Source organism: Vidua chalybeata, chromosome 28 (genome assembly GCF_026979565.1).
Source record: "Vidua chalybeata isolate OUT-0048 chromosome 28, bVidCha1 merged haplotype, whole genome shotgun sequence".
In the NCBI taxonomy this organism is placed as follows: domain Eukaryota; kingdom Metazoa; phylum Chordata; class Aves; order Passeriformes; family Viduidae; genus Vidua; species Vidua chalybeata.
The window spans coordinates 1064068-1088510 of NC_071557.1; the positions used below are offsets into that span (position 1 = coordinate 1064068).

At 47.7% G+C, this 24443-nt stretch overlaps 1 long non-coding RNA gene across 2 annotated transcripts; it reads left to right on the forward strand.

Annotated features, from left to right (window-relative positions):
• The first annotated feature begins 569 nt into the window (after positions 1-569).
• LOC128800872 (uncharacterized) lies at positions 570-7262 on the forward strand. 2 transcript variants are annotated; one of them, XR_008435065.1, is made up of 4 exons: positions 584-661; positions 4282-4402; positions 4667-4815; positions 5226-7262. It is a non-coding gene; the product is annotated as an uncharacterized LOC128800872 (long non-coding RNA). The 2 variants fall into 2 exon arrangements; XR_008435064.1 differs by lacking the exon at positions 4282-4402 and having other exon boundaries at positions 570-661.
• The last annotated feature ends 17181 nt before the right edge of the window (positions 7263-24443 follow it).

Sequence of the window (24443 nt, forward strand, 5' to 3'; positions counted from 1 at the left end):
CCAAGCAAAGGAACACAACAAAGCAAGAAAAAGCGCTAAGATTAACCAGGAAAAAAAACTTCTCCGAGGGGGTTTCTATCGGGCAACTCAGTGCTTCAAAAATATTAACTTCAGCTTTGCTGAGTAAAGGTAATTATTTTCCCTTAAGTCAGCTGATTCCTGGAGCCTTTTCATCCGTTGTCATCTGCTGTTCTTCGGGATATTCGCAGTGATTGCGTCGTGGAGGTTACACAATGCAATTCCAATGTAGAAGATGCTTAGTGCTGGAAAACTTTTCAGCACTGGCTGGGGGGCAGCTCCTGCTTTGAAGTGCTCTCTTCAGGGCCCCCAAAGAGAGGCAAGAAACCTCAAAAAGTGGGCAGCGAGGCCTGAGCCTCATTTGGAGCCTCCCTGCCTCCCCGGAGAGCTGCACAGCTCCGTGCCAGAGGGAACCCTGGGGAGGGAATTCACGGAATCCCAGGACGAACGAGGCTGGAACAGACCTTTGAGACCACCGAGCCCAACCTGTGACCTCACAGCTCCGCACCCCGTGGCACTGGGTGCTCTTGGGGGAGGATGCCCAGTCTGGTTTTAAATCCTCTTCCCCCACATCGCTGTGCCCCCGGCGGGAAAGGGAGGCACAGCGGGCTCTTATCAGTGGGATTTTGGGGAGCAGGAGCAGGTACGGCAGAGCTCTGAGGGTAGGGAGAGGAGGGGAGGTGGAGTTTTTGATAAGCAGCCTCCCTCGTGCTGCTGATAAGGCCGGGCTCGCCCTCCCTGCCCTGGCTTCCCTGGCAGCAGCAGGAAGATGAGGAGCCTGAGGGTTTGGGCATTCCCAGGTGGGAACTCAAAGGTGCCAAAGGAGATTCGGGGCAGGGAGGAGGAGGTCAGGGATCCCTCCCGAGCCCCAGCACCGCAGGGCTGGCCCCAGGTGCCACAATGCCCTGGGCAGTGCCCAGCACACCCCTCCCCTCCTGCTGTTTTCTCAAATCCAGCCTTTCCTCATGCCCAGTCAGCGATTTGCCGATCTGTGAGTCGGGAATGGCCCATTTTGTTTCCCAAAGCAGCCCTGGGAATGCTGCCTGCAACCCCAGTTTCTGCAGGGAGAACACAGCCAGCCCTGACCCAGAGGATGCTGTGCTCCAAAATCCTGTGTTCTCCATCACCAGACCTGACATGCCCACCACTGGTGGCCAAAAGCAGAGGTGCAAACCGTCCCAGCTCGGTTCGAGCCTCCCATTCCATTTCAGCTCTAGGTTTTTGGGTTTTTGGGCTCCATCAGCAGAGCCCAGGGGTTCCACACACCTCCCCTTCCCCTACAACTTCCAAGCGAGGTTCCATCCAGCAACAGCTGATTAAAGCCTTGGCAAAACTTCTCTGCCTTCTCCCTGTACCAGATAAAAGCCATTTATTACCCTGTCCCTCTCCAGGCTGATGCTGCTGAGATGGCAGGCCGGGGAATCTCACCCATATTGTCATTTTAATTAAAGCCTGGAAATGGCCGCGTGCTGCTGAGGCCCTGATAAAGATCCTGGTAAAGAGGATTTGCGATGTTATCTGGGCCAGCCCATGATTACCTGCCAGAACAAAGGGGATGTTATTAAACGAACCCCGTTAGGTCCCTGTGGGGGCAGAGGATGAAAACCACACTCGGATCGTTCCTCTCCCCGGGGTCACACGGAGAAAAGGAGGAGCTGCTGCTCATGCCTCGCCGAGGAAAGTTTCACTCCTTTGCTGCAGTTTATTAGAGGAGAAACACCAACTTTAATATCAATTAACTCCTGGGAGATGATGGCTCCTGAGGGCCTGCCCGGGTGTTTGCATTCCCAAACCCAGCTCTGCTTCCCTTTCCCTTCCCAAACAAACCCAGCTCTGCTTCCCCTTCCCAAACCCAGCTCAGCTTCCCTTTCCCCTCCCAAACAATCCCAGCTCTGCCTCCCCTTCCCAAACAAACCCAGCTCTGCCTCCCCTTCCCAAACCCAGTTCTGCTTCCCTTTCCCAAACCCAGCTCTGCCTCCCTTTCCCAAACCCAAACCCAGCTCTGCTTCTTTTTCCCAAACCCAGCTCTGCTTCCCTTTCCCTTCCCAAACAATCCCAGCTCTGCCTCCCCTTCCCAAACCCAGCTCTGCTTCCCCAGGAAAGGCTCCATCCTCTCCCAGTTTTGGTTTAATGATCTCCCCTGGAACAGAAGCCACGGGAGGGAATTTCCAGGGCGAGGTTTCCTTGCCCTGATCCCATCCTGGATCCCAAACAGCCCAAGGCTTCTCCCATTTCAGTGTTTTTTTACCAAACCAAGCCTTTATTTCTCAGTCAGCAGGCCCAGCTGTGGCTCTGGCCAGCCCAGAGCTGGTGCAGCAGGAGGAGCTGCTGCTCCTGTCCTCCCCCAAAAACCACCTCAGCTCCTGGCACCTCACAGCCACCAGCAGAATAAAAAAAAAAAACAAAAACCCTCCCACCCCTGCTCACTCCAAAATTTCTGGGAATTCAGCCCTTCCAAATGAACCTACAACATTTCAGACCTGTAATAGCGGTTAAATTCGTAATAAAAAGTGGAATTGCACAAGGAGGAATTAACTGAGAACCCCAAATAAGTTTCAAACTGCAGCTGTAAGAAAGAAGAGTTTCTGGGCAGATGTCAGAGTCATCAGTAGCTTCTCTAAAATGCATTGTTTTATCTCAAAACAACAACAAAAAAAAATAATGAAAGAAAAGTCACCAAAGGGAGTTGGCAGCTGATAAAAACATTACTCCCCATAAACTCAAGCACTGGAGCAGGTATATGATGGAAATTCACCAGAATTTAATTTTTTTGGTCCTTAAAAAAAACCCCTTATCTTCCTCATCCATGTGCATTTTGATGGGATAACGATTCCAGGTCCACTGAGAAGGGGTGCCAGCTCTGTTCGATGTGTTTCCCCCTCATCCTGGGGCAGCAGGAGCTCCTGAGGCCTCCCAGGAACGCCTCCCATGGATTTGTGTGCTTCCAGCTCCATCTATTGATGGAGAGGAGGGACATGGAGGGGACCCGAGGGGCCTCTGCGCCCCAGAACCGGGAACTGGGGTGCTGTGGGTCTGCTTTAAACTGAGGAATTGGGGTGCTGTGGGGTTTGTTTCAAATTGAGGAATTGGGGTGCTGTGGGTTTGTTTCACACTCAGGAATTGGGGTGCTGTGGGTTTGTTTTACACTCAGGAATTGGGGTGCTCTGGGTCTGTTTTACACTGAGGAATTGGGGTGCTGTGGGTTTGTTTCACACTCAGGAATTGGGGTGCTGTGGGGTCTGCTTTGCACTCAGGAATTGGGGTGCTGTGGGTCTGTTTTACTCTCAGGAATTGGGGTGCTGTGGGTCTGTTTTACACTCAGGAATTGGGGTGCTGTGGGTCTGTTTTACTCTCAGGAATTGGGGTGCTGTGGGTCTGCTTTACACTCAGGAATTGGGGTGCTGTGGGTCTGTTCTACTCTCAGGAATTGGGGTGCTGTGGGGTTTGTTTTACACTGAGGAATTGGGGTGCTGTGGGTCTGTTTTACACTGAGGAATTGGGGTGCTGTGGGTTTGGTTTACACTGAGGAACTGGGGTGCTGTGGGTCTGTTTTACACTCAGGAATTGGGGTGCTGTGGGTTTGTTTTACACTCAGGAATTGGGGTGCTGTGGGGTTTGTTTTAAATTGAGGAATTGGGGTGCTGTGGGTCTGTTTTACACTGAGGAATTGGGGTGCTGTGGGTTTATTTTACACTCAGGAATTGGGGTGCTGTGGGTCTGTTTTACACTGAGGAATTGGGGTGCTCTGGGGTTTGTTTTAAACTGAGGAATTGGGGTGCTCTGGGTCTGTTTTACACTCAGGAACTGGGGTGCTGTGGGTTTTTTTTTGAGGGAACTGAGGTGCTGTGAGGTTTGTTTTAAACTGAGGAATTGAGGTGCTGTGGTTCTTTTTTTTACTGAAGGAATTGAGGTGCTGTGGGGTTTGCTTTAAACTGAAAAATTTGGGGTGCTTTGGGTTTGTTTTAGCTGAGGGAATTGAGGTGCTGTGGGTTTTTTTTTAATTGAAGATTTGAGGTGCTGTGGGGTTTGTTTTAGCTGAGGGAATTGGGGTGCTGTGGGTTTGTTGGGGTGCTGTGGGTTTCTTCTCCTTCCACGGGGGTATTTCCCTACAATATTTGCCTCCAAATCCCAAATTCACCAGCCCAGTTGGTTCATTTTGGCATCCCAGCTCCTGTCAGTATCAGCATTTTCTCCTAAGCGATCACGTAGGAGAGAGAATTAAAAATCCCCTTAAGGTGAACTCGCAACCCTTGTATTTTCCAGACACTTCGTTTCCAAATCGTCTCAAAATATGTGTGATATTGCAAGACAGGGCAACGGAGTTCACAGGGACTGGGTTCGTGCCTGGGAAGGATTTCCTTGGCCACAGCTGCACCACAGAAAGGTGTGAACGTCCCTGGCTTCGCACATTCTTTGTTGTTTCCAGCCATTTCGTTTGGTTTCTTTTGCCCTCACCCCTAAATCTGCTTTGCACAGGCAAGACAACAAAGAATATTTCCTAATTTTCACAGGCAATACAACAAAGAATATTTCCCAATTTTCTCTCAGGCTGTCCCTGAGTAATATCTAATTTCACTGAATACAAATAAAGAAACCTCTACATTCTGACCACGCTTTTTTTTTTTTTTTTTTTGTCAAAAACCTTCAGCCAAAGCCGAACATCTCCCCAAGCACCCGACACTTCTGCTGCCAAGCTCCAGTTGCTATGGGAAGGAGAGAATTCTGCTCGTGCACCAAAACAAAACAAGTCACCTTCAGCTTGGAAGATTTTACAAAACACACGGCTTCCTCTGGCAGGTAAGTGCGATTCCCACAGGATAATTAGCCAGGATGTAATTCAGAGTAATTTCTCCTCTTTCCAAAAGTCCCAGGAGACCTCAGCAGCTCCCACCACCTGCTCCCGTGGCTGCAGTCGGATCCTGCACCTGGAGCTGAGATTTCCAGGGATACCTGCCAGGGAGAAGTGCCCAGACCACGGGATTCAGGAGTGAAGGGGAGGGAGAGGCAGGGTCTCGGGGTTCTGTGGTCAAGATGACCCCGAGATCGTAAAAAGTCTTTTTCTCCCAGCCCCACAGCCAAAGAAGAAGTCCAAATGTGTGGGTTTTGCTTCTCAAGGTTGTTTATTTTTCCTTACTTATAACATTCTTTCTCTGACCTGCTGAGCTCTGTCTAGCAAGTCAGATCGTGGCATTCTTTCTGCCCTCCAGGGCCCTGGGAGCACCCAGCAGCACAGCACAAAGTCCCCTGCAGCCCCCCTGTCCCTGGAAGGCTCTGGAATGATCCTTCCCCTTTGTTCTTCTACGGGTGGAACTCCTCACCCACCACCAAGCACAGATTCTGCTGATGATCTGCCAAAGAAAGCCAAGGTCTGGAAAGGTTCCCTGCTGACCCCAGCCTTCAGGATTCAAGAATCCACGCAGCTTCAGCTGAAGGGCAGGACAGAGGAAAAAGCACTTGAATGTCACTGAGGAGAGGGACGGGAAATGACGAGTTCAGAGCTTCAGGAATTTCAGTTTTAAGATCTGTGTCTATATTGGATGTATGATGTAACACACACACACACATATATATATATATATATATATATATATTGCAAAATCTTCTATTTGATGCCTCAGCACTCAGGGCTTTGCTCATCCAACGCTGCTTTCAGCACAAGAGCATTTTGTGCAAAAAAAATGTGGTTTGTGTTTTAATTTTCCACGGAGTGCAGATGTGAGGCTGCAAAAGGAATAAACCCAAAGGGGCCAGAGCGGCTCCCCCTGCCCACTTCCCAGTGCCCTCCCCTCCCACTCCCTTTCTCCAAAAAGATTTGATTTCTGTCTGTTCCGTTTTGTTCTTATGAGAACAAAAGAATTAAAAATGACTCCAAGAATCAGCCCATTATCTCAGGCAATAATTCGATTAAAGTTGCCATCACCAGGCCAGGCACCCCAAGGATCTGCAGTGCACACAGGAATTTTGGGTCATTCCTGCTGCAGCAAGGAACATTTATTTTTTTCCCTTTTCCACATGAATGCCTGAAACTCCCTTGGGGAATGTTCGACCCTGTCAAAACAAAGGCACGGAGATTTTTAAGAAACAGTTGTGTGAACAAGTAGGACAAAATCCATGAAGAGTGAGCAGGAGAGAGGGAAATTCTGTTTGAGCTCCAGAATGGAGCCAGAAAAGCCCTGGATTCAGGAATCCGTGTGGACACGGATGCACACCCCTATTTACCTGTGTGCCAGAATTCCCACTCTGCCTCCTGCCCTTCCCACTGCTCTCACTTCTCTGGGATTTCCTGGACGTGCTGATTCCCCCCCTCCGGAACAGCAGGAATGAATAAACACCCCCCAAAATGACCCAAAATGACCCAAAACGACCCAGAACAACCCAAACCAGCAGCACAGCATCACCAGGACACTGCAAAGTGATTTTTTGGGCTGAAATAAGAGCTAAAAGCAGAGAGACTTCCCCCAAGCTCCTGGCAGAGCCCGGGAACGTTTCCCTGCCACCACCAAAGCTCCGTGAGGCGGCAGAAAAAGCTGCTCCGTGAATTTTCCAGCGGCTGTGGCTGAAATGAGAACCCTGCCCGTTATAGAACGCAGAAATCTGGTAGTTAAATTCCTCTTGCCTTGTGCTGCTTTGCCTCTATAACTTTGAAAGCCCTGAAAGAACATAAAGTTAAATTTTTAATGGCATTTCAGCAGAACCTCTTTGAATTTTGTATTAGATCTCAATTTAGCCTCCAGTAAAGCCTTTAGGAAAAAAAAAAAAATCCGATGCTTAAAAATGTAATAATCATACAGGAACCTTCCAAAGCCAATATCAAATAGAATGAAATATATTTTATTAATGATACAATTCATAAAATTACCAGCCCTGCCACTCTGTGCCTGCAGGAGAGACTTCCTGGGCTGGGTTTGATTGCACATCCAGGAGCTGCTGGGTTTGCTCTGAGTGGTTCCACCCTGACTGCTCCGTGGCCTCCGAGGGGAATTGGCCATTTCAGGGATGTTTTGTCAGGAAATTCCACCTATAAGAGTAATAAAAAAAATAAAACTATTTTAGGAGTGCTTGATTCTGTAGGGAAGGGTGTGGAGCCATCGAAAACTTCACTGTAAACCCCTGAATTCCCAATAAAACCCTGGGAATTCACTCCTTGCTTGGGGAAATGACTGAGCAGAACCCTGAATTCCCAATAAAACTGGGAATTCACTCCTTGCTTGGGGAAATGACTGAGCAGAACCCTGAATTCCCAATAAAACTGGGAATTCACTCCTTGCTTGGGGAAATGACTGAGCAGAACCCTGAATTCCTTCATGGATCCACCTTGGGCAGCACCAGAGCCCAGCCAGGGCCACACCCAAAATGAACCAAAATGATCCCAAAATGCACGACCACTCACAGGGGCTCTCACTTTTATCAGTTCTGCTCCATTTGCATACTGGAGTTAATTGTCCAATTCCAGCTTTAGCTTATCAAGTCCCATCCTTGTTTTTCTCTCTTCAATTCACTATTATTTATACTTTTTGGGCCTGAAATTTGTGTTGTCCTTGGTCCCCAGCTGGAGAAGGAATTGATTTGTCTCCCTACTCTGTGAAGAGAGCTCACCATCCCATAATATGAAGCCCAGACCCGCGCACTAAAGCAGCACAGAATGTGAAAAATATCAAAGCTAAACCTGAGGCATCAGAAGGGCTGAGAGCTTCACGGATTGTTGGTCATTGCTCCCCTGCAAAGCCCAACAGCAAAGGCGGGGAATTGTCATTTTTCATCCCGAATTCCCGTCAGAGCTGGGACAGGAAGAGCCAACCTCACCTCAGGGCAGAGCTGAGCCAGCGGCAGCTCCAGCCTGGCAGTTCTGAGGGTTGAACACAGCAAAAACACAGGCTGGGCTCTAAAAAGCACAAGCAGAGCTCTAAAAAGCACAAGAGCATCGACTGCCCCACAGGCTGGAGTATCCCGAACTTTCCCCACACATCTGGAAGAGCCAGAGCTGTAACAGGAGGGATTTTCCGAGCTCCTCTCACCCCGCAAACCTTCCCAGTGCAAACAAACAGACAAACAACAAATAATTAGGGAAGGAAGAGGCAGATTTGCAAATATTTACACTCTGAATGTCAAACCTGAAAGAGAGGGAGGCTCTTCTCTCCCCCATGGACGCTTCCCAGGCAGCAATTACACACAACTGCAGTTTACAAGATCCCTTTCATTGTCTGTTTGCTCAGGCATCAATTTCTGGGGTTTGTAAACAGCGCTGCAAACCCGAATTTAAGGAGCTGTAAAGTTGGAGAATAATTTATCACTGAAAATCTGCCAAAAAAACCAATTAGGAGAATTTGTTCTTCATTTAAAGCATGGCTGCAGCCCACTCAGCAGGAGAGGCTGAAGGGAATGTTCATCCCTGATTTCCAGCTCTCCCACAGGGCTGGGAAGGGTCTGCTGGACCAAAATCAGGGATTCCTCCAACAATTCCCCTGGAAGCACCTCTGGAGGTGCCCTTCTTCCAGTCCCTGCTCGAAGCAGGGTGCTGAGGGCAGGGTTTGACCTCCAGCCACAAAAATTTGGGGCACTTTTGTGCCCCTGGCGGCTCCTGGTGAACTGATTTTGTGTTTCAAAGCTTTGAACGGCTCTTCTGAGAGCTTCAGGAAGGAGCAGCAAAAATTCTCCATTTCCCCCTGCAGCAAAGGCACAGAGGAGGAATGGGAGAGCAGGACCCAGGAGGGAATGGAAATAATTTAAATCCTTGGGGGTGAACGAGGCAGCTCCTTCCTGCTGCCACAGCTCGAGCCACAGAGGGAAGGCTGGAGAGACCGCGTCTTGCCCTGATCTTTAAAAGTGTTGAGTTTTCTTTTATGGCTCTTTTGAAAGTTTTAAAGTTCTCATCAAACTTCTTTAGCCTTCTGATAATGTTTACGTGTTTGAGAGTCAGAGCTCCCACACAATTTCACGTGCAAATAGAACAGTTTACATATTTCTCTATGGGTGGAGAGAAATGATTGATTGATCTTTGGAGCAGTGTGTTTGGAGAGGTGGTAACTCCATCCTCCAATCCACAGTCACCTTTGGAATTCTGTAAATCCCAGATGTTGGAATAAAACTGGATCTTTTTCTCTTTTGAACTTCCCAAGCTGCTGTGTGCTCATTTCGTGTCCAATAGCGACAACCAAGGGCTTTTATCATCATTGGTGTGATTCCACCACGGGAAGAGCTGTTGAAAGCCTGGCAGTAAAGAGGGAGATGAGGAAAATAATAATAATAATAATAATAATAATAATAATAATAATAATAATAATAATAGCAGTAGTACTAGAATAATAATAGTAATAGTAAAATTATAATATAATATAATATAATATAATATAATATAATATAATATAATATAATATGTAATACAATAATAATAATAGCAATATGATAATAATAGTAGTAGTAGTAGAATAATAATAGTAACAGTCTAATTATAAATAATAATAATAATAGTATAGCAGTAGTACTAGAATAATAATAGTAATAATAAAATAATAATATAATAATAATATAATATAATATAATATAATATAATATAATATAATTCGTGATACAATGATAATTCTAATAATAGTAATAGCAAAATAATAATAATAATAATAATAACAATAATAATAATAATAATAATAATAATAATAATAATAATAATAATCCACCCATACAGTTCCTTCAGTGGACACTGCTCTCACCTGGCTGGCAGCAGCTCCTGCGCAGGACAGCCCCGGGCACTGGGATCTTCCCTTTGCTCGGATAAAGCTTTTCCCCCTCTGTGGAAGAGATAAAAACCAGCAGGGAGAGCAGAGAGCCCCTCCAATCCAGGGATTTCCCTCCCTGACAGCGCCACACGTGGGGCAGGGGGACTCTCACCCAGCTCCTGCTCTGGAATTCGGGCGCCAGCTGGGAAAAGCTCCCCGGCTCCCCAGGCGGGCCAAGGCACGGCTCCAAGCCCGGAATTCCGGCGGTTCCGAGCAGATGGTTCCGGGCAGAGCCGGGCACGGCAAAGGGCACTGTCAGAATAGAAATGCTGATTATTATTCCAGCAAACAGATGGGGAGGTCTGAGCCAGAGCAGGGCCGCTTGTCAAACATTTTGGGACTGCAGGGATGCGGCGCCGTTCCGCGCGGAGGAGCGCAGGGAGCTGGAAGGAAATGTTCCTCCCCGTGCGGGTTATTAAATCACAGAGGCAATTATTCTGAAATAATGCTGATTGTTCTGGAAGGAAGAGCGATTTGCAAGGAATTACAAGTTCCTCTGCAGCGTGCTGCTTGACTTGGTGGCCCGGGGGCTCTGCCCTGTGAAAAACGCCAGTTTAAAAAAGTTAAAAGTTAAACGTAGTTTTAAAAAGTTAAAAGTTTGATAGTAATAAAATAGTTATTAAAAAAAAAACAGTAATAAAAATTAGAGCAATAAGAGTTTGGATAATCAGAGTTAGGACAATAAAGGACAATAAAAAAACCAAAGAATTACGGACGCATGGCTCACCAACAAAGGATTAACTCTTAAAAGTGATAGCCTGCTGCATATTCGTATATCTCAAACATGATGCAAATATTCCTTTCAAACTAGGAATTTTTCTGTTTATTGTCAGCTTCTCCCCTCATCTTATAAATCAGTCTTTTTGGCTCTGGGGTGTTTGGAAGAAGTCTGTATAGTCTGATAAAGAGGTAACAAATTTTGTCTTGAGATTTTTGGGTGTTTTGTTGCTGTTGTTATTTCTATGTGAAGAATTTCTTGGTTATCTTATCCATTCCTTGTGCTGGTCACAAAAAGGTATTTTACATCACACAGCTTCTATCTTAATATTATGCCATAGCCTAAAACTATGTTTAGCACACTACTTAAAAACGATTAATACAGTTAATTAAGTTACAAAATAACTTTCTAACATAACACATATGGAATTTAATTTAATATTTGCGAAGAGCCAATCATTTAATCTGCATTTTAAACAACCCACCACCCCTCCCAAGGGGTGTGACAAGAGCCCCTCCTCCCCAGGACACCGCCCCAGTTCCCACACTGCATTCAGTGCTCACGGGGAAGATTTAGCGCCCAGGAAATGTCAAATTGTGCCGCGGGAGAGGAGCCCCAGCGTGGCACCGACAGCTCTGACCGTTCGTTAGCTGGCACGAGGCACCGCGGGCACAATGTCGCTTGAATTGAGTTATTGCTGCTCTTCCCTTAGAGGAGAGCAAAAGCCATCCAGATCGGGATGGATTGAAGCAATTCCATGCTGGGGAATAATTCCGCTCCAGCCTAAGTGCGGGCGTGGAATGTTAAGTGGGAAATTGAGATCTCCCGTAAATTCCCCTCCATACTCAAAGTCTGTCTGAGCAATTAAGACCCTGAATTTACTGTTTGCTGTCCAAGGGCACAGAAATGTTACACCCTGGAGCTGTGGAACACCTCGGAGCTGGAATTAAGTTGAAACCTCCACATAATGTAAAGATAGTTCAGACTGACAGATCTTAGATACCAACTCATGTTTCGAGCCCCCTTTTCTTGTTGATTTGAGTATTTACCACCATCCCTTTGAAAAGCTGCTAAATTCAGCTGCTTGTAGCAGATCTGGAGAGTTTTGCACTTTCAAGCCCTTTCCCATCCCGTATTGATTATCAGAGAGCATTTCACATTATCATTCTGCCAAGTTTCCATCCAGCTGAATCATAAATCCCCCCCATCGATCCCTGGAATGATTAAATCACGAGTCTGGACCCCCAGGCCTGGAGCAGAACTCACAGAGAGCAACAAAGGGCTTTAATTAGGCCTGATTGGGCCTGGAGCTCAATCAAAAAGCAGACATGGGCTTTGTTCCTCCTCCCAGTTTCCTCCCATTAAAACCACTGCTGACATGAGGGAGATTCTGGTTAAAGTAACAAAATCCAGTTTTTGGGGTCCCCTGTGCCTGATCCGGGGGGATGGAGGGGCTGCTCAGGACATTCCAGGGGTGGCTCTGCACAGCAAATCCCCTGATCTCCTCCCACTATTTCATTCTTTCACACCTTTCACCCCCTGAGAACCTTGGCAGTAATTTCAGCCCGAGGAGGAGCCCAAAGGCGCCCGGCTTTGCAAAGCCAGGCCCAGCAGCAGCCCTCTGTCTCAGTGAAGGACAGAGCTTTCCTCCCATTCTTCTCCTTCCCGAGACACCAAATGAAGTCTCCTTCGCTGCTCAGCTAATCCTTCCTCTGTCTTGGAGAAGAGATACGTTTTTGTCACTTCCTCCTGCTGATAAGACTTGTATCAAAGTTGGGGGGGAGTGAATTGCAATTTTTCAATTTAAAAGCCTGCTGCTATCAGCCGGAGCCTTGGTTAAACAAATCCCTTGTGGGACGAGAGATAAGAGGCAACATTTTTGTGTATTAAATAGGAGATGTTTCCCGTGCTATAGGCAGCAAATAAATATCTGAAACTTCCTTCTCATGCTCATTGATAATGACTGGCTAAATAGTGCAATTAATGAGATCCCAGCCAATTAGCTGTGCTCTGCTTTGGCTGCTCTCAGGGCTGGTGGGGAGTTGACAAAGACATCTCCAGCACGATTTGGGAGCATTTCCTTGCTCCGTAGCACTCAGCTGTCGGTGCCTGGCAGGTCCTGTACGGATAGACACACAGAGAAGCAGTGCCAGCTGTTGGGCAAGATGGAACAGGAAAGCCTTATAAATATGATTGCCTGGCAAAAGATTTTGAGAATATAGAAACTGTGAGACTGAAATGAAAGCAAGCTTTGAAATAGCAAGCCTTGGTTACTGAACAACTGGAAAACAAATGGTATGGCTGGCTGAAAGGAATCACTTTTTGATGAAACAACACCCTCTGCTTGCAGACAGCTCCAAGGGTCAGAGCAGACCCTACTGGCTTGGCAGGAGGGGTCCAAAGAGAAGTTTTTAGGGTTTAAAATGTAACACAGTATGGTAATGTCATGATTCTCATAGGCTGTATGCAAATGCTGTAGGATTTGTATCTTGTACTGGGTTGGTTAGTGAAAATTAGAATATTCAGCACGGAAGATTTATTGTATTGTAACGGGAATTTCACTCTCTTGCTCTTACTCTTGCCCTCCCTTGCTCTCGCTCTTGCCTCTCTCTCTCTTGCTCTTTCGGGCCTGCTCCGTGGCTGGCAGCTCTCAGCAGGGCCCCTGCACCCACGCCCTTTGTAATAAACTGCATGTTCCAAGACCTGACTTCAGAGATCTCTCGTCTCTGTCCGTCTGTCTGTCTGTCTCTCTGTCTGACCATCCTACCAACGCTCCGACAGCCAGCACCCACAGGGGAAACGGAATTCCTGCTGCCGCCTGGATTATCCTGTCTGCCTCAGTGCTCTGCGTCTCGGCGGGAGTTTGTCCTCACTGCTGCAGGTCAGCTCCACCAAGGACACGTCTCTGCTGGGAGCACACCAGGGACCTGCTGCTGCTGCTGCTGCTGCTGCTGCTGCTGCCAGGGAGGTTCAGGCAGAATCTCCAGAACAACAAACAGCCGGCGCTCCCTGCCTTGGGGAATGGGATCCCTCTGGTGCCCGGCAGGAGCTGGGCTCTCCCACTCGCGGCTAAAGCAGTGAAGGAAATGGCCTAAAGCAAAGTCAGGAAATGGCCGGAGGGATGGAGCCACAGAGAGCGACAGGCACAACTTTCCCAGGTATTAAAAGGCTGTGAGAAGATCAGGGCAAAGAACGAGAAACCATTCTTAACTTGCTGCACCCGGTGTCGTGCGCATGTGCAACATGTTCTGGAGACTTGCTTGCCAAAGGGTGGTTTCCTAATTAACCAGTGGTGATGGTGTTTTAATTAAAGGACCAATCAAGCGCACCTGTATCGTAGCTGTCTAGAAAAGAGCAAGAAGTTTCTTAATGAAGATTTTTATTGATCAGCCTTCTGCAATACACGGAGTCTATACCAGTTGTTACCCGGCTTGGGGCCGTTTACAGCGACAGAGCAGCACAGCCCAGGAGCCTCCTGAAGGGCAGCAGGGCAGGATGAGCACATTCCCAGATCATTCTCCTGGAATTGCACAGCCCAGGAGCCTCCTGAAGGGCAGCAGGGCAGGATGAGCACATTCCCAGATCATTCTCCTGGAATTGCACAGCCCAGGAGCCTCCTGAAGGGCAGCAGGGCAGGATGGGCACATTCCCACATCATTCCTGGCAGGATGAGCACATTCCCACATCATTTCCCCGGAACTGCACAGCCCAGGAGCCTCCTGAAAGCACAGCCAGGCAGGATGAGCACATTCCCGCACATTCCCAAATCATTCCGGGCAGGATGAGCGCAGTTCCACCTCACTCCCCTGGAAATGCTCATGGAAAATTTCATTTTAACGCTCTGGTGAGCCCTGGCCAGGGGTTTGTTTGGGTCAGCGTCAGAGCCCTGCAGCTGGGGGTGACCCAGAGCACCTCGGGGCTCTCCCTGATCAGTAACCCAAGCAGCCATTGATCAATAATCTAAGCAGCCATTGATCAGTAATCCAAGCAGCCATTGATCAATAATCCAAGCAGACATTGATCAGTAATCCAAGCAGCCACTGATCAATAATCCAAGCAGACATTGATCAGTAATCCAAGCAGCCATGGGGGATTGGGAGCTCTGAGCTCGCAGCTCCCGGGTTTTGCCTTCTCACAGCCCAGAAACGGAAAAAAAACCGCGGATTAGGATCTCACCCCCTTCCCTTTCCAAGCGAGAACCCGACCGTTTTCATTGCTGTTATCACTCTGCTCCCGTTCCCTCTCCAGCTGAGTGGCAATTCTGGGAATGTTCACAGCCCCGAGCTGCCCCAGCTCCCCTCCTGTCCCATAAACCTGGTGGAGTTTGTTGTTATTTTTATGGAGTTATTCTGCTGTGCCTGGATTTATTCATTTCAATGACTGCTGGCTTCTTGAAGGGCCGGATTATTTCGTGGAGACTTCCACTTTATGTTCTTTACAAATGAAATCTTTCACAGTTACACGGTGTTATTTTTATTTATATTTTATTCCCTCTTCCTGGCTATTTAAAATAAACTGCTTGCCACAGCCCCAGGAGAAAAATCCTTCAAAGCTAATGACCTTGTTAAAGGTTCACTCATCACAGTAAAATGTCAAACAAGGTACTTTAAGGTAGCAGAACTGGATGGCAAATGTAGCTTTGCATTATTATTTAGGGGGGGAAAAGCTCCTGCAAACCCACACCTAGAGGTAGGGCTGTCGATTCCATGCATTTAAATGTCATTCTTGGCCGTTTCTTGGCATTTTGTGTCAGGTTGAATATAACAGGGACTCCACCAACATAAGTTAACAGAGCTGCTTCTGCCACTAAGCATTGCTTTGCCCTGGAAAAAGGCACAAATGAGGATTTTGCAGGGAAAAAGGTCGGCAGGATTGAGGGTTTAATTTATTTTTGGCTAAGCACTGCTGTCCCAGGGGAGGCAGCTCAGCCAGCTGCCGCAACCTGAGTGTTCCCACCTCGCCAGCCCCACAAACCTGGATCCCAAAACCTTCACGAGGTGTCTGACAGGAACTCCCTGGTGCTCAGACTCTCCCTGCAGCTCTGGGCTGGAAAAGGGGCTGGAAAAGGGGCTGGAAAATGGGCTGGAGCCCCCAAACCCTGCCACACCTTCAGGGGGTTTTATGCCAATCCTTGTAAGGGCAGAATTTTAACCCTAAAGATATTAAAATGGTGGTTCAGCCAAAGGTGGAACACCCAGGAAGGGCTTGGAGGACACACAGAGGGTGAGGCTTGAGGGCACCTTGGCTTGGAGGGATGGACAAAAATCCCTCTTTGGCCTGGCAAAACTCCAAATGTGTGGCTGCCACCACGGTGCCAGCAGGGATTTCTGTGCTGATGCTCTCAGAAATTTCCAGATTTCACATTTCTGTGCTGGTGGCACTCAGAAACTTCCAGATTTCACACAGGGATTCCTGTGTTGAGGCACTCAGAAATTTCCAAATTTCACATTTCCATGGTGATGGCACTCAGAAATGTCCAGATTTCACATTTCTGTACTGGTGGCACTCAGAAACTTCCAGATTTCACATTTCTGTGCTGAGGCAGTCAGAAATTTCCAGATTTCACACCATTTTTCAGGTTCACTCCATGAGTGCAGAACCTTATTCCCAGCCTCATGCCCAGCTTTTAGTCCAAGTTCTTGGGGCTGCCAGAGCTGCTCTCCTGGAGGAGATGAGATTCCAAACCCTTTTCTACCTGAACCCTGCCACTGCACAGAACTGGAGCTGGGCAGTAATTAAATTCCTGGGCATTGCAGGCCGGTGTAATGTGTTAATAAAAAAGTAATTGCACCTCCATTGTTTCTGCAGGTTTGGGTAATTACGTGGCACTTCCAATCCTCTGAACTCACTCCCAGCGAGGGCTCTCGTCACCATCTGCTGATATTTAATTAATATATGCTAAATGTCCTGCTATATTATGAAATCTCATTTAGAAGTGTCCTTAGCTCAGTACAGGGCTGCCCATATTGCAGCAGGACGAGCAGGGACCTGGCCTCGTGTTTCAATAATTCAGATTAAAAAAGGCTCATTAATGAGAGAGAGGTGTTATCTCCCCCCTCTAGAAACGAGCAGAAGGGGAGGACAATTATTCCAGAAATGCAATGAAATACCTGGAGATTTCCCAGAGGTAAAATTTATCTCGAAATCCTTAAGCAGCACCAGGCCTGGCAGTCCTGGCTGAGGGGAGGCAACGCCAGGAGCTGCAGATTCACTCTGGGGCTGGCAATAAAACAGGGAGAAGCCTCCTGCTCCCAAATCCCCAAAGATTTGCCCCGGGCCAAAAAATGCGGCGAACCCCGGATGCAGGAAGAAATGATGATGATGATGTCTGGCTCCAGATCAGAAGGATGAAGGATAGCTTTATTAAAACTATATTGCATTAATGTACTATTTAAAGAGAGACTATCCTCTTCTACATACTTACTTCTTACTTACCTAAACTATCAACTAACTCAAACTCGTGACTCTCTGCTGGGAGTCCAACACAGCTGGATCCCATTGGCCACTGACCCCAACCAACCTTCTGTCGCACCACGGCACGCACGTGAGATGCAAAAGAACTAAAAGAGAGTTTTATTTTCTGACCCTGCAATATACAGAATTTGTCACCCTGATTTTTAAAAAGCGTTACGTTTTCTTTTACAGTTCTTTTGAAAGTTTTAAAGTTCTCTGCCTTGGCTTGTAAGCGCCCACAGCCCCCAGGGGTTCCAGGGGTCCCAGGGAATGCAGAAATGAAAAGATAATTTGCTTTTTTGAGCCCTGGGCAGTACCTGGGTGCCCCCAGGGCTCCCAGGATGACCCAGCTGGGAGCAGGACAAACACCCCAAAACCGCTCTGGTGGCTGCAGGAGGTGAATCACACAGACAGGGCCCTGCTGCCAGTATCTGCTGTGACACAACGCGAGGGGAGGGAGAAGAGGAACAAAACCACAATTATTTCTAACAAGCTTTCCCAGCCACGTCTGTGGGGACTCAATGCAGATTGAACTCTGCTTGTGTAATTTGTTTGTTGCCGTTTTTGGCGAGTGGCTTCATTTCTCACAAAGATCTGCTTAAAAAGCTGCGGGGGGTGATCTGCTGCTACCACCAAAGGCATTAATTTTATTATCTGTCTCTATGAATAAAAACAAGGATGCACAACTGGCTCTTTGTACAACATAAAGACAGAGGGTGTTTCCTAAGCTGCCACAGGAATATTCAATAAAAGCCACCAAAAGCCCCCAAAAGAACAGGATCCTGTCCAGCACGTGGCACAGATCTCACCCATTTCCACATGAATCATTGGCTTTGAGGGAACACTTAAAAATAATAACTTGATTTAATTAGCTAATGTGAAGGAAGAGATGAGGATTAGCAGCTGATTAAAATGCTTGCAGGAAACAGTTATGATTAAGTGAATTAATCCTCCAAGAAAGCCAAGGCTGCAGCAGATAAATCCTGCTTTGGAGCCCAGTGCTCCGAAGGCTCCTCATGCTCTGAGAAGGCTCCTCAAGAGCCCAGATTTATTCAGGAATCCAGAGGGACCTGACCTGCACTCACACAAAACCACAGCCAGAGCAGAATCCATCCCCCAGCCCTGTATTCCAGTGTTTAAATTCGGAGCGTGGACGTTAAAGAGCTCTTGCAGCTGCAATCGCAGCGCAGGAGCTGCCATGAGATATTTCATGAATGAATCTGATTTCCTGTCTCTCTGAGCTCCTGCCCTGCAGCCTGTTCCTCTCTGGCAGCTTCACAGAATTATTGGAAATGAAACATTTCCTCTTGCCCTTTGCCTGGTGCTGCAGGAGGGGAATATTGCCCTGCACTTCCCTATTTAGTTCAGCAGGATTTCAGCAGGATTTCAGCAGGATTTCATCCTGATTTCAGCAGGATTTCATCCTGATTTCAGCCTGATTTCAGCAGGATTTCATCCTGATTTCAGCCTGATTTCATCCTGATTTCAGTAGGATTTCATACTGATTTCAGCAGGATTTCGGCCTGATTTCAGCAGAGGACGTTCTGCCAGGCTGTTCCCAAGGCAGGGAGAACGGCCTCAGCCCTGCCTGTGACTGATTCTGTGATTGATTCTGTGATTGATTCTGTGATTGATTCTGTGATTGATTCTGTGATTATGTGATTGATTCTGTGATTGATTCTGTGATTTTCACAGAATATTTGCTCTCAGTGCAGTTTCTGTGGCTCCAGCACCAGCAGGTTAAAGGAATGAACACCAAAATCCACTCCAAGGAATGACGCCAGAGCTGCTGCCAGGTCACTGCTGATTTGGGATGTGCAGCATTCCTGGGGAAGCCCCACATAAAGCGATGTGGGATGGCCCAGATGGAGGCACTGAGATCTGACTGCTCCAGGAGAAGGTTTGGCCCAGCCCTTCCCTTTGGACATTCTCAGTTCAGTCAGAGAGAAAAAGAGAAAGATTTCTGCCAGGCTAAGCTTGGGAAAAAGCCTGAGAGCAATGTAAATAATCTGTTATCTTGCTTTCTTATAGATCTGTTCTGCCACACTGACCTGAGGCCAGTGTGCCAATCAGGTGAAATGTTTTTACTTTAAGACCAATGGAATTAATGCTCACGATGTTCTCTATAAAAGAGAGAAGTGCTTTTGAATAAACGCTCATTTTGCCTTCTGAAATCGTGCGCGTCATTTCGCCCATCCCTGGCTCAACAGCGTCACTTCCCCGTGTCAGAGGACAGTAAATCCCTTCCCCGGGAGTGACGGGCTGCAGGCACACAGTGACACAAAGGGACACCGTGGGACCTGCAGCCACGGCTCAGGCTGGCTCTGGAGAGCAGGCACGAGGCACTTCAAGGCTGCTGAGCACCAGCTCACGAATCAGCAGATGAAAGCGGCCTGGCCTCTGCTGGCTCTGTCACATCACAGCCCCGGGAGGCCAGGGCGGGAGAGCAGAGTTCAAGAGAGCTGAGAAAAACGTGGGATCAAAAGGAATAAACCAGCTGAAAGCCAGGATTTGATCGAGGCAGGGAGAGCAGTGCCCAACACAGCTGAGGAAATACGGTGGTGCCTTGGTTCGTAGCTGTTGTGTTTCTCAGATTCTCTGCTGCCTGGTGTGTAACTCTGAATATTGGGTGTCAGTAGGTTCTCTCCACAGGGCAGTTGGACAAAACAATCCCTGTGGCTGTGGCACATTCTTTTCTCTCTCTTTCAGGATTTTTCATCGAGGAGCACAGAGGAAAGAAAGAGAAAACATTTCCTATTTCTGCTCCTTGTTTTTCCCTTGTGGAATGTGTTTGGAAAATTGTTTACCTGGGGTGATTGCTTGGTGGGATCCTGGTGAGGATTGTTTGAGCCTGATGGCCAATCCAAACCAATCCAATCCAATCCAATCCAGTCCAATCCAACCCAATCCAACCCAATCCAATCCAATCCAACCCAACCCAACCCAATCCAATCCAACCCAATCCAATCCAATCCAACCCATCCAATCCAATCCAATCCAATCCAATCCAATCCAACCCAACCCAATCCAATCCAGTCCTATCCAGTCCAATCCAACCCAATCCAATCCAATCCAATCCAATCCAATCCAATCCAATCCAATCCAGTCCAATCCAATCCAATCCAATCCAATCCAATCCAACCCAACCCAACCCAACCCAACCCAACCCAACCCAATCCAATCCAATCCAATCCAACCCAATCCAATCCAATCCAATCCAATCCAATCCAACCCAACCCAATCCAATCCAATCCAATCCAGTCCAATCCAACCCAATCCAATCCAATCCAATCCAATCCAATCCAATCCAATCCAGTCCAATCCAATCCAATCCAATCCAATCCAATCCACTTGTGGCTGGACTCTCAGAGAGGGTCACGAGTTGTGAGTGAGTTAGATATGGTAGTTAGAAAAGTAGGTTTGTAGTTTTAGTATCTCCTTTAAATAGTATATTAATGTATGATAGCATAGTTATAATAAAGAAATCATTCAGCCTTCTGAGCTGGAGTCACACATCAGCGTTTCTTCCCACCGGGTTCGCCTGCATTTACAGTAAGTCCCCTCACAGCTGGAGAACCAAGGACAACCTTACCCAAAAAGCACAGACAACAGCAAAGGGAAAGGGGCAAGCTGAGACTTCATCACCTGGAGCTGTAACTGGACAATCGAACCCAACTGCAGAGGAACCAAAACTTATAAAAGTGTAAAAACTCGCGACCAGGACCCATCGTGGGCTCAGTCTGGGTGTGGCCCTGGCTCTTGCCCTGCCCGGGGTGTGTCCTTTCAATAAATACCTGGTTTAGCTCTCAGCCTCTGTTCCTGCCCAGCCTTTCTAGGACTGTGGCTTAGGAGAGTGGAAGCTGCAGGCAATGCATCACGCTGGAGCTGTCCAGGGGCTGGCACCATTCAATCCATCACGCACCTCCCAGCAGAAAGAGTTCTCAAGGAAGACAATTATGGATGGGCACGAGCAGCTGGTAATTGGGGTTAACGATTGGGCAGGTGATTTGTTACCTCAGCCTCTCTCCAAGAGCTGATTGGAACAGAGGGATGGGGAATATTCCTGCCTGCTGGATTTGTTGGATCTTTATTTTGGGTTCGGAGTAGGTTTAACCTGGGATGTGCACACAGACACGAAGGTGGGGCTGCGTTTACCTGGGGAAGTTCTTCACTGAGTGAAATCCCAGAGTTCTTTCCTGAATTAAATCCCAGAGCTCTTTCCTGAGGGAAATCTCAGAGTTCTTTCCTGAATTAAATCCCAGAGTTCTTTCCTGAGGGAAATCCCAAAGTTTTTTCCTGAGGGAAATGCCAGAGTTTTTTCCTGAGGGAAATCCCAGAGCTCTTCCCTGAGTGAAATCCCAAAGTTCTTACCTGAGTGAAATCCCAGAGTTCTTCCCTGAGTGAAATCCCAGAGCTCTTCCCTGAGTGAAATCCCAAAGTTTTTTCGTGAGGAAAATCCCTCCTCAGACATTTCCTGTGCTCTTGTTTGGCGGCCGCCTCTCGCACGGAGCAGCCCGGAACGATTAATCCAAACAAGAGGGATTAATTGGCCAAGGCTCTGTGTCCTGCCAGCAGCTCGGGGAATTGGCAAACCATTATCTGCTCAGATCCTGTCTCTGAGCACATGAATCACCCTGCATGAGCATCACTCTGGATAAAGCAGCAGTGGAGAGGCTGCCGAGCACCTCTCCTCTTTATTTATTGGGAGAACGCCTCAAAATGTGAATCCACTTTATTATTTCTCCCCTTCCAGCCCAATTACTCCGTGGCCTCGCAGCTGATTTTTCTTTGCAATTCACTTATTTTAATTGCTGTGGAGTCCCGAGCTGCAGCAGTTCTGCAGAAATGAAATATCTGAGGAGCAGCTGAACTCTGGCTCTTTCTGCCTCCGTAATTTCTCTCACTTCGGGAGGAAAAAAAAACCCCAAACCCAACCAGGGCTGGCTGCCAGAGAGAGGAGGAACACCTCGGAACTGCTGGGACAAACCTGAGTGCAGCCAAGCCGAGGGGTCAAATCCTCATTTACACCCTGGAAATCTGGCAAGAGGCCAGTTCAACACCCTGGCTGCAGAGCTCCCAGCTTTGGGGGGTAACCCAGAATGTTCCCAAGTATCCAGAGAATTTCTGGTATTTGTTTAGGAGCCCCTGGTGCAGATTCTGTGGCCAAACCCTGCTGGAAAAGCCTCGTGGGCCATTTCAGCTTTTCCCTCTGATATCACCAACATGGGAACTCCCCCAACCCTTTCACCTCCTCACTTCTGTTCATCCCAAATTTTCCTGTCTGAGGTTCAGCCCAAAGAGCCCTGCTCTGAACGGCCTCTCTGGGTGAGGAAATCTCCCCTGGGACACCTGAGCAGCCCAAAATCCCCCCTGGGACACCTGAATAACCCAAAATCTCCCCGGGAACACCTGAGCAGCTTCTGGGCAGGGAAATTTCCCCTGGAACACCTGAATGGATCCATAGGGTGAGGAAATCTCACTTATGACACCTGAACATCCCAAAATCTCCCCTGGAACACCTGAATGGATCCTTTGGGCAGGGAGGTTTCCCCTGGCACACCTGAGCAGCCCAAAATCCCCCCTGGCACACCTGAGGGTTTGCCCTTTGCTGCTGTAACCTGTTAAACCCCAGCTCCCTCTGCTGTGATTCCCTTCTATTTATGGCCTTTCCTGCTTGCCAGGGATCAATTCTTGCCTCATGACAAAAAGGCAACAATGGTTTAATAAAACAAAAAAAAAAAAAAAAAAAAAAAAAAAACCACAAAAAAAAAAGGAAGAAGGAAGACAGGAGAGATTGATTTTGCCAATGAAGAGAGGCAGAAACAGCGGGCGAGCAAACAAGACAGAATAATATCAATAAAAGAGCCCAGGGTGGCTGTTCCAGCCACAGGCAACATTCACAGCACAGCCAGCTCTGTTTCCTCAGTATCCTCGGCTCCCTCCGAGTTCAGCAGCTCATCTCAGGTAAAGGTGGGCACCGAAAATGCTCCTGAGCTTCTCCCACTTGGCAGGAAATGACTGCAGGGAAGGAGGATGGGCCTGCAGAGCCGGGGAGTCTGCAGGTGGGAAATGGAATTCCTTTGGGTAATGGAATTCCTTCTGTGTGCCAGGCACATTCTTCTCTCTCTCAGGATTTTTTCATAGAGGAGCACAGAGAGAAGAAAGAGAAAACAATTTCTATTTCTGCTCCTCGTTTTGAACGTGTTTGGAGAATTGTTTACCTGGGGTGATTGCTTGGTTGGATCCTGGGGAGGTGTGTTTGAGACTGATGGCCAATCCAACCCAATCCAATCCAATCCAATCCAATCCAATCCAGTCCAATCCAATCCAATCCAATCCAATCCAACCCAACCCAATCCAATCCAATCCAACGCAATCCAATCCAATCCAATCCAATCCAATCCAATCCAATCCAGTCCAATCCAATCCAATCCAGTCCAATCCAACCCAATCCAATCCAATCCAATCCAATCCAATCCAAGCCACCTGTGTCTGGACTCTCAGAGAGGGTCACGAGTTGTGAGTTAGTTAGATTTGGTAGTTAGAAAAAGTAGGTTTGTAGTTTTAGTATCTCCTTTAAATAGTACAATAATGTGTTATAGCATAGTTATAATAAAGAAATCATTCAGCCTTCTGAGCTGGAGTCAGACATCAGCGTTTCTTCCCACCTGCATTTACAATACTTCTGTGACCTTGTGGGGTCTGTTTGGACTTCCCAGCGTGGTTCTGCCTCGGACGCAATCCCAGGGCTGGCCGCTCCGAGCCCCATTCCTTCTCTTTCTGCCCACACAACGCCAACGGTGGCGGTTCTGAGGCTCACCACGGAAAGGGCACAAACAGCCCCAGAGCGGAGGGAAAGGGAGCAGCTCAGAGCAGCTGCAGTGACCCCGAGCAAGGTTTGGCTCTGAGTTTTCTATCCAAAGCCAGCAGTTTTTCCTGCACGGTGAAACAGAGTGAAAATTTAACGGGGTAGAAATCCATTTGGATTTAGGTGAAATGTGCCGCTTCGAGCTTGCTAGCATTAGTAAAATATGCTGTTTAGTCTGGTAACTGCAGCACTAGCAAAGCTGCCCCAGCTGAGGAGAAAGAATGTGAATTTCCAAGCTGAAGAGATAAGAGACACTCCTTGAACCTTGAAGCAGACAGGGCAGAGTGACCCAGGAGTTCTTTCTGCACTTTCTGATAAAAACCAGGTACAAGTGTAACCAGCTGTAAGTGTAACGAGAAATCAGCAGAATGAATATGCACGAACCTGTTGTGAAATTCTATGCATATGTAAATTAGTAAGGGGTAATAAAAAAGGATTGGGAGCCCTCAGGGGCACGCATGTCCTTCGCAGGGGAATGATCCCACACGCGCCCAGCGCCGTAACAAACATACCGTCCCTACAAATCTTTATAGGAATCGTGGGGTCTTGATTTTTCGTCTGTGTTTCAATGGAACACCAGCTCGGGAAAGAAGGGGTTTTTTCAGATTCATGACAG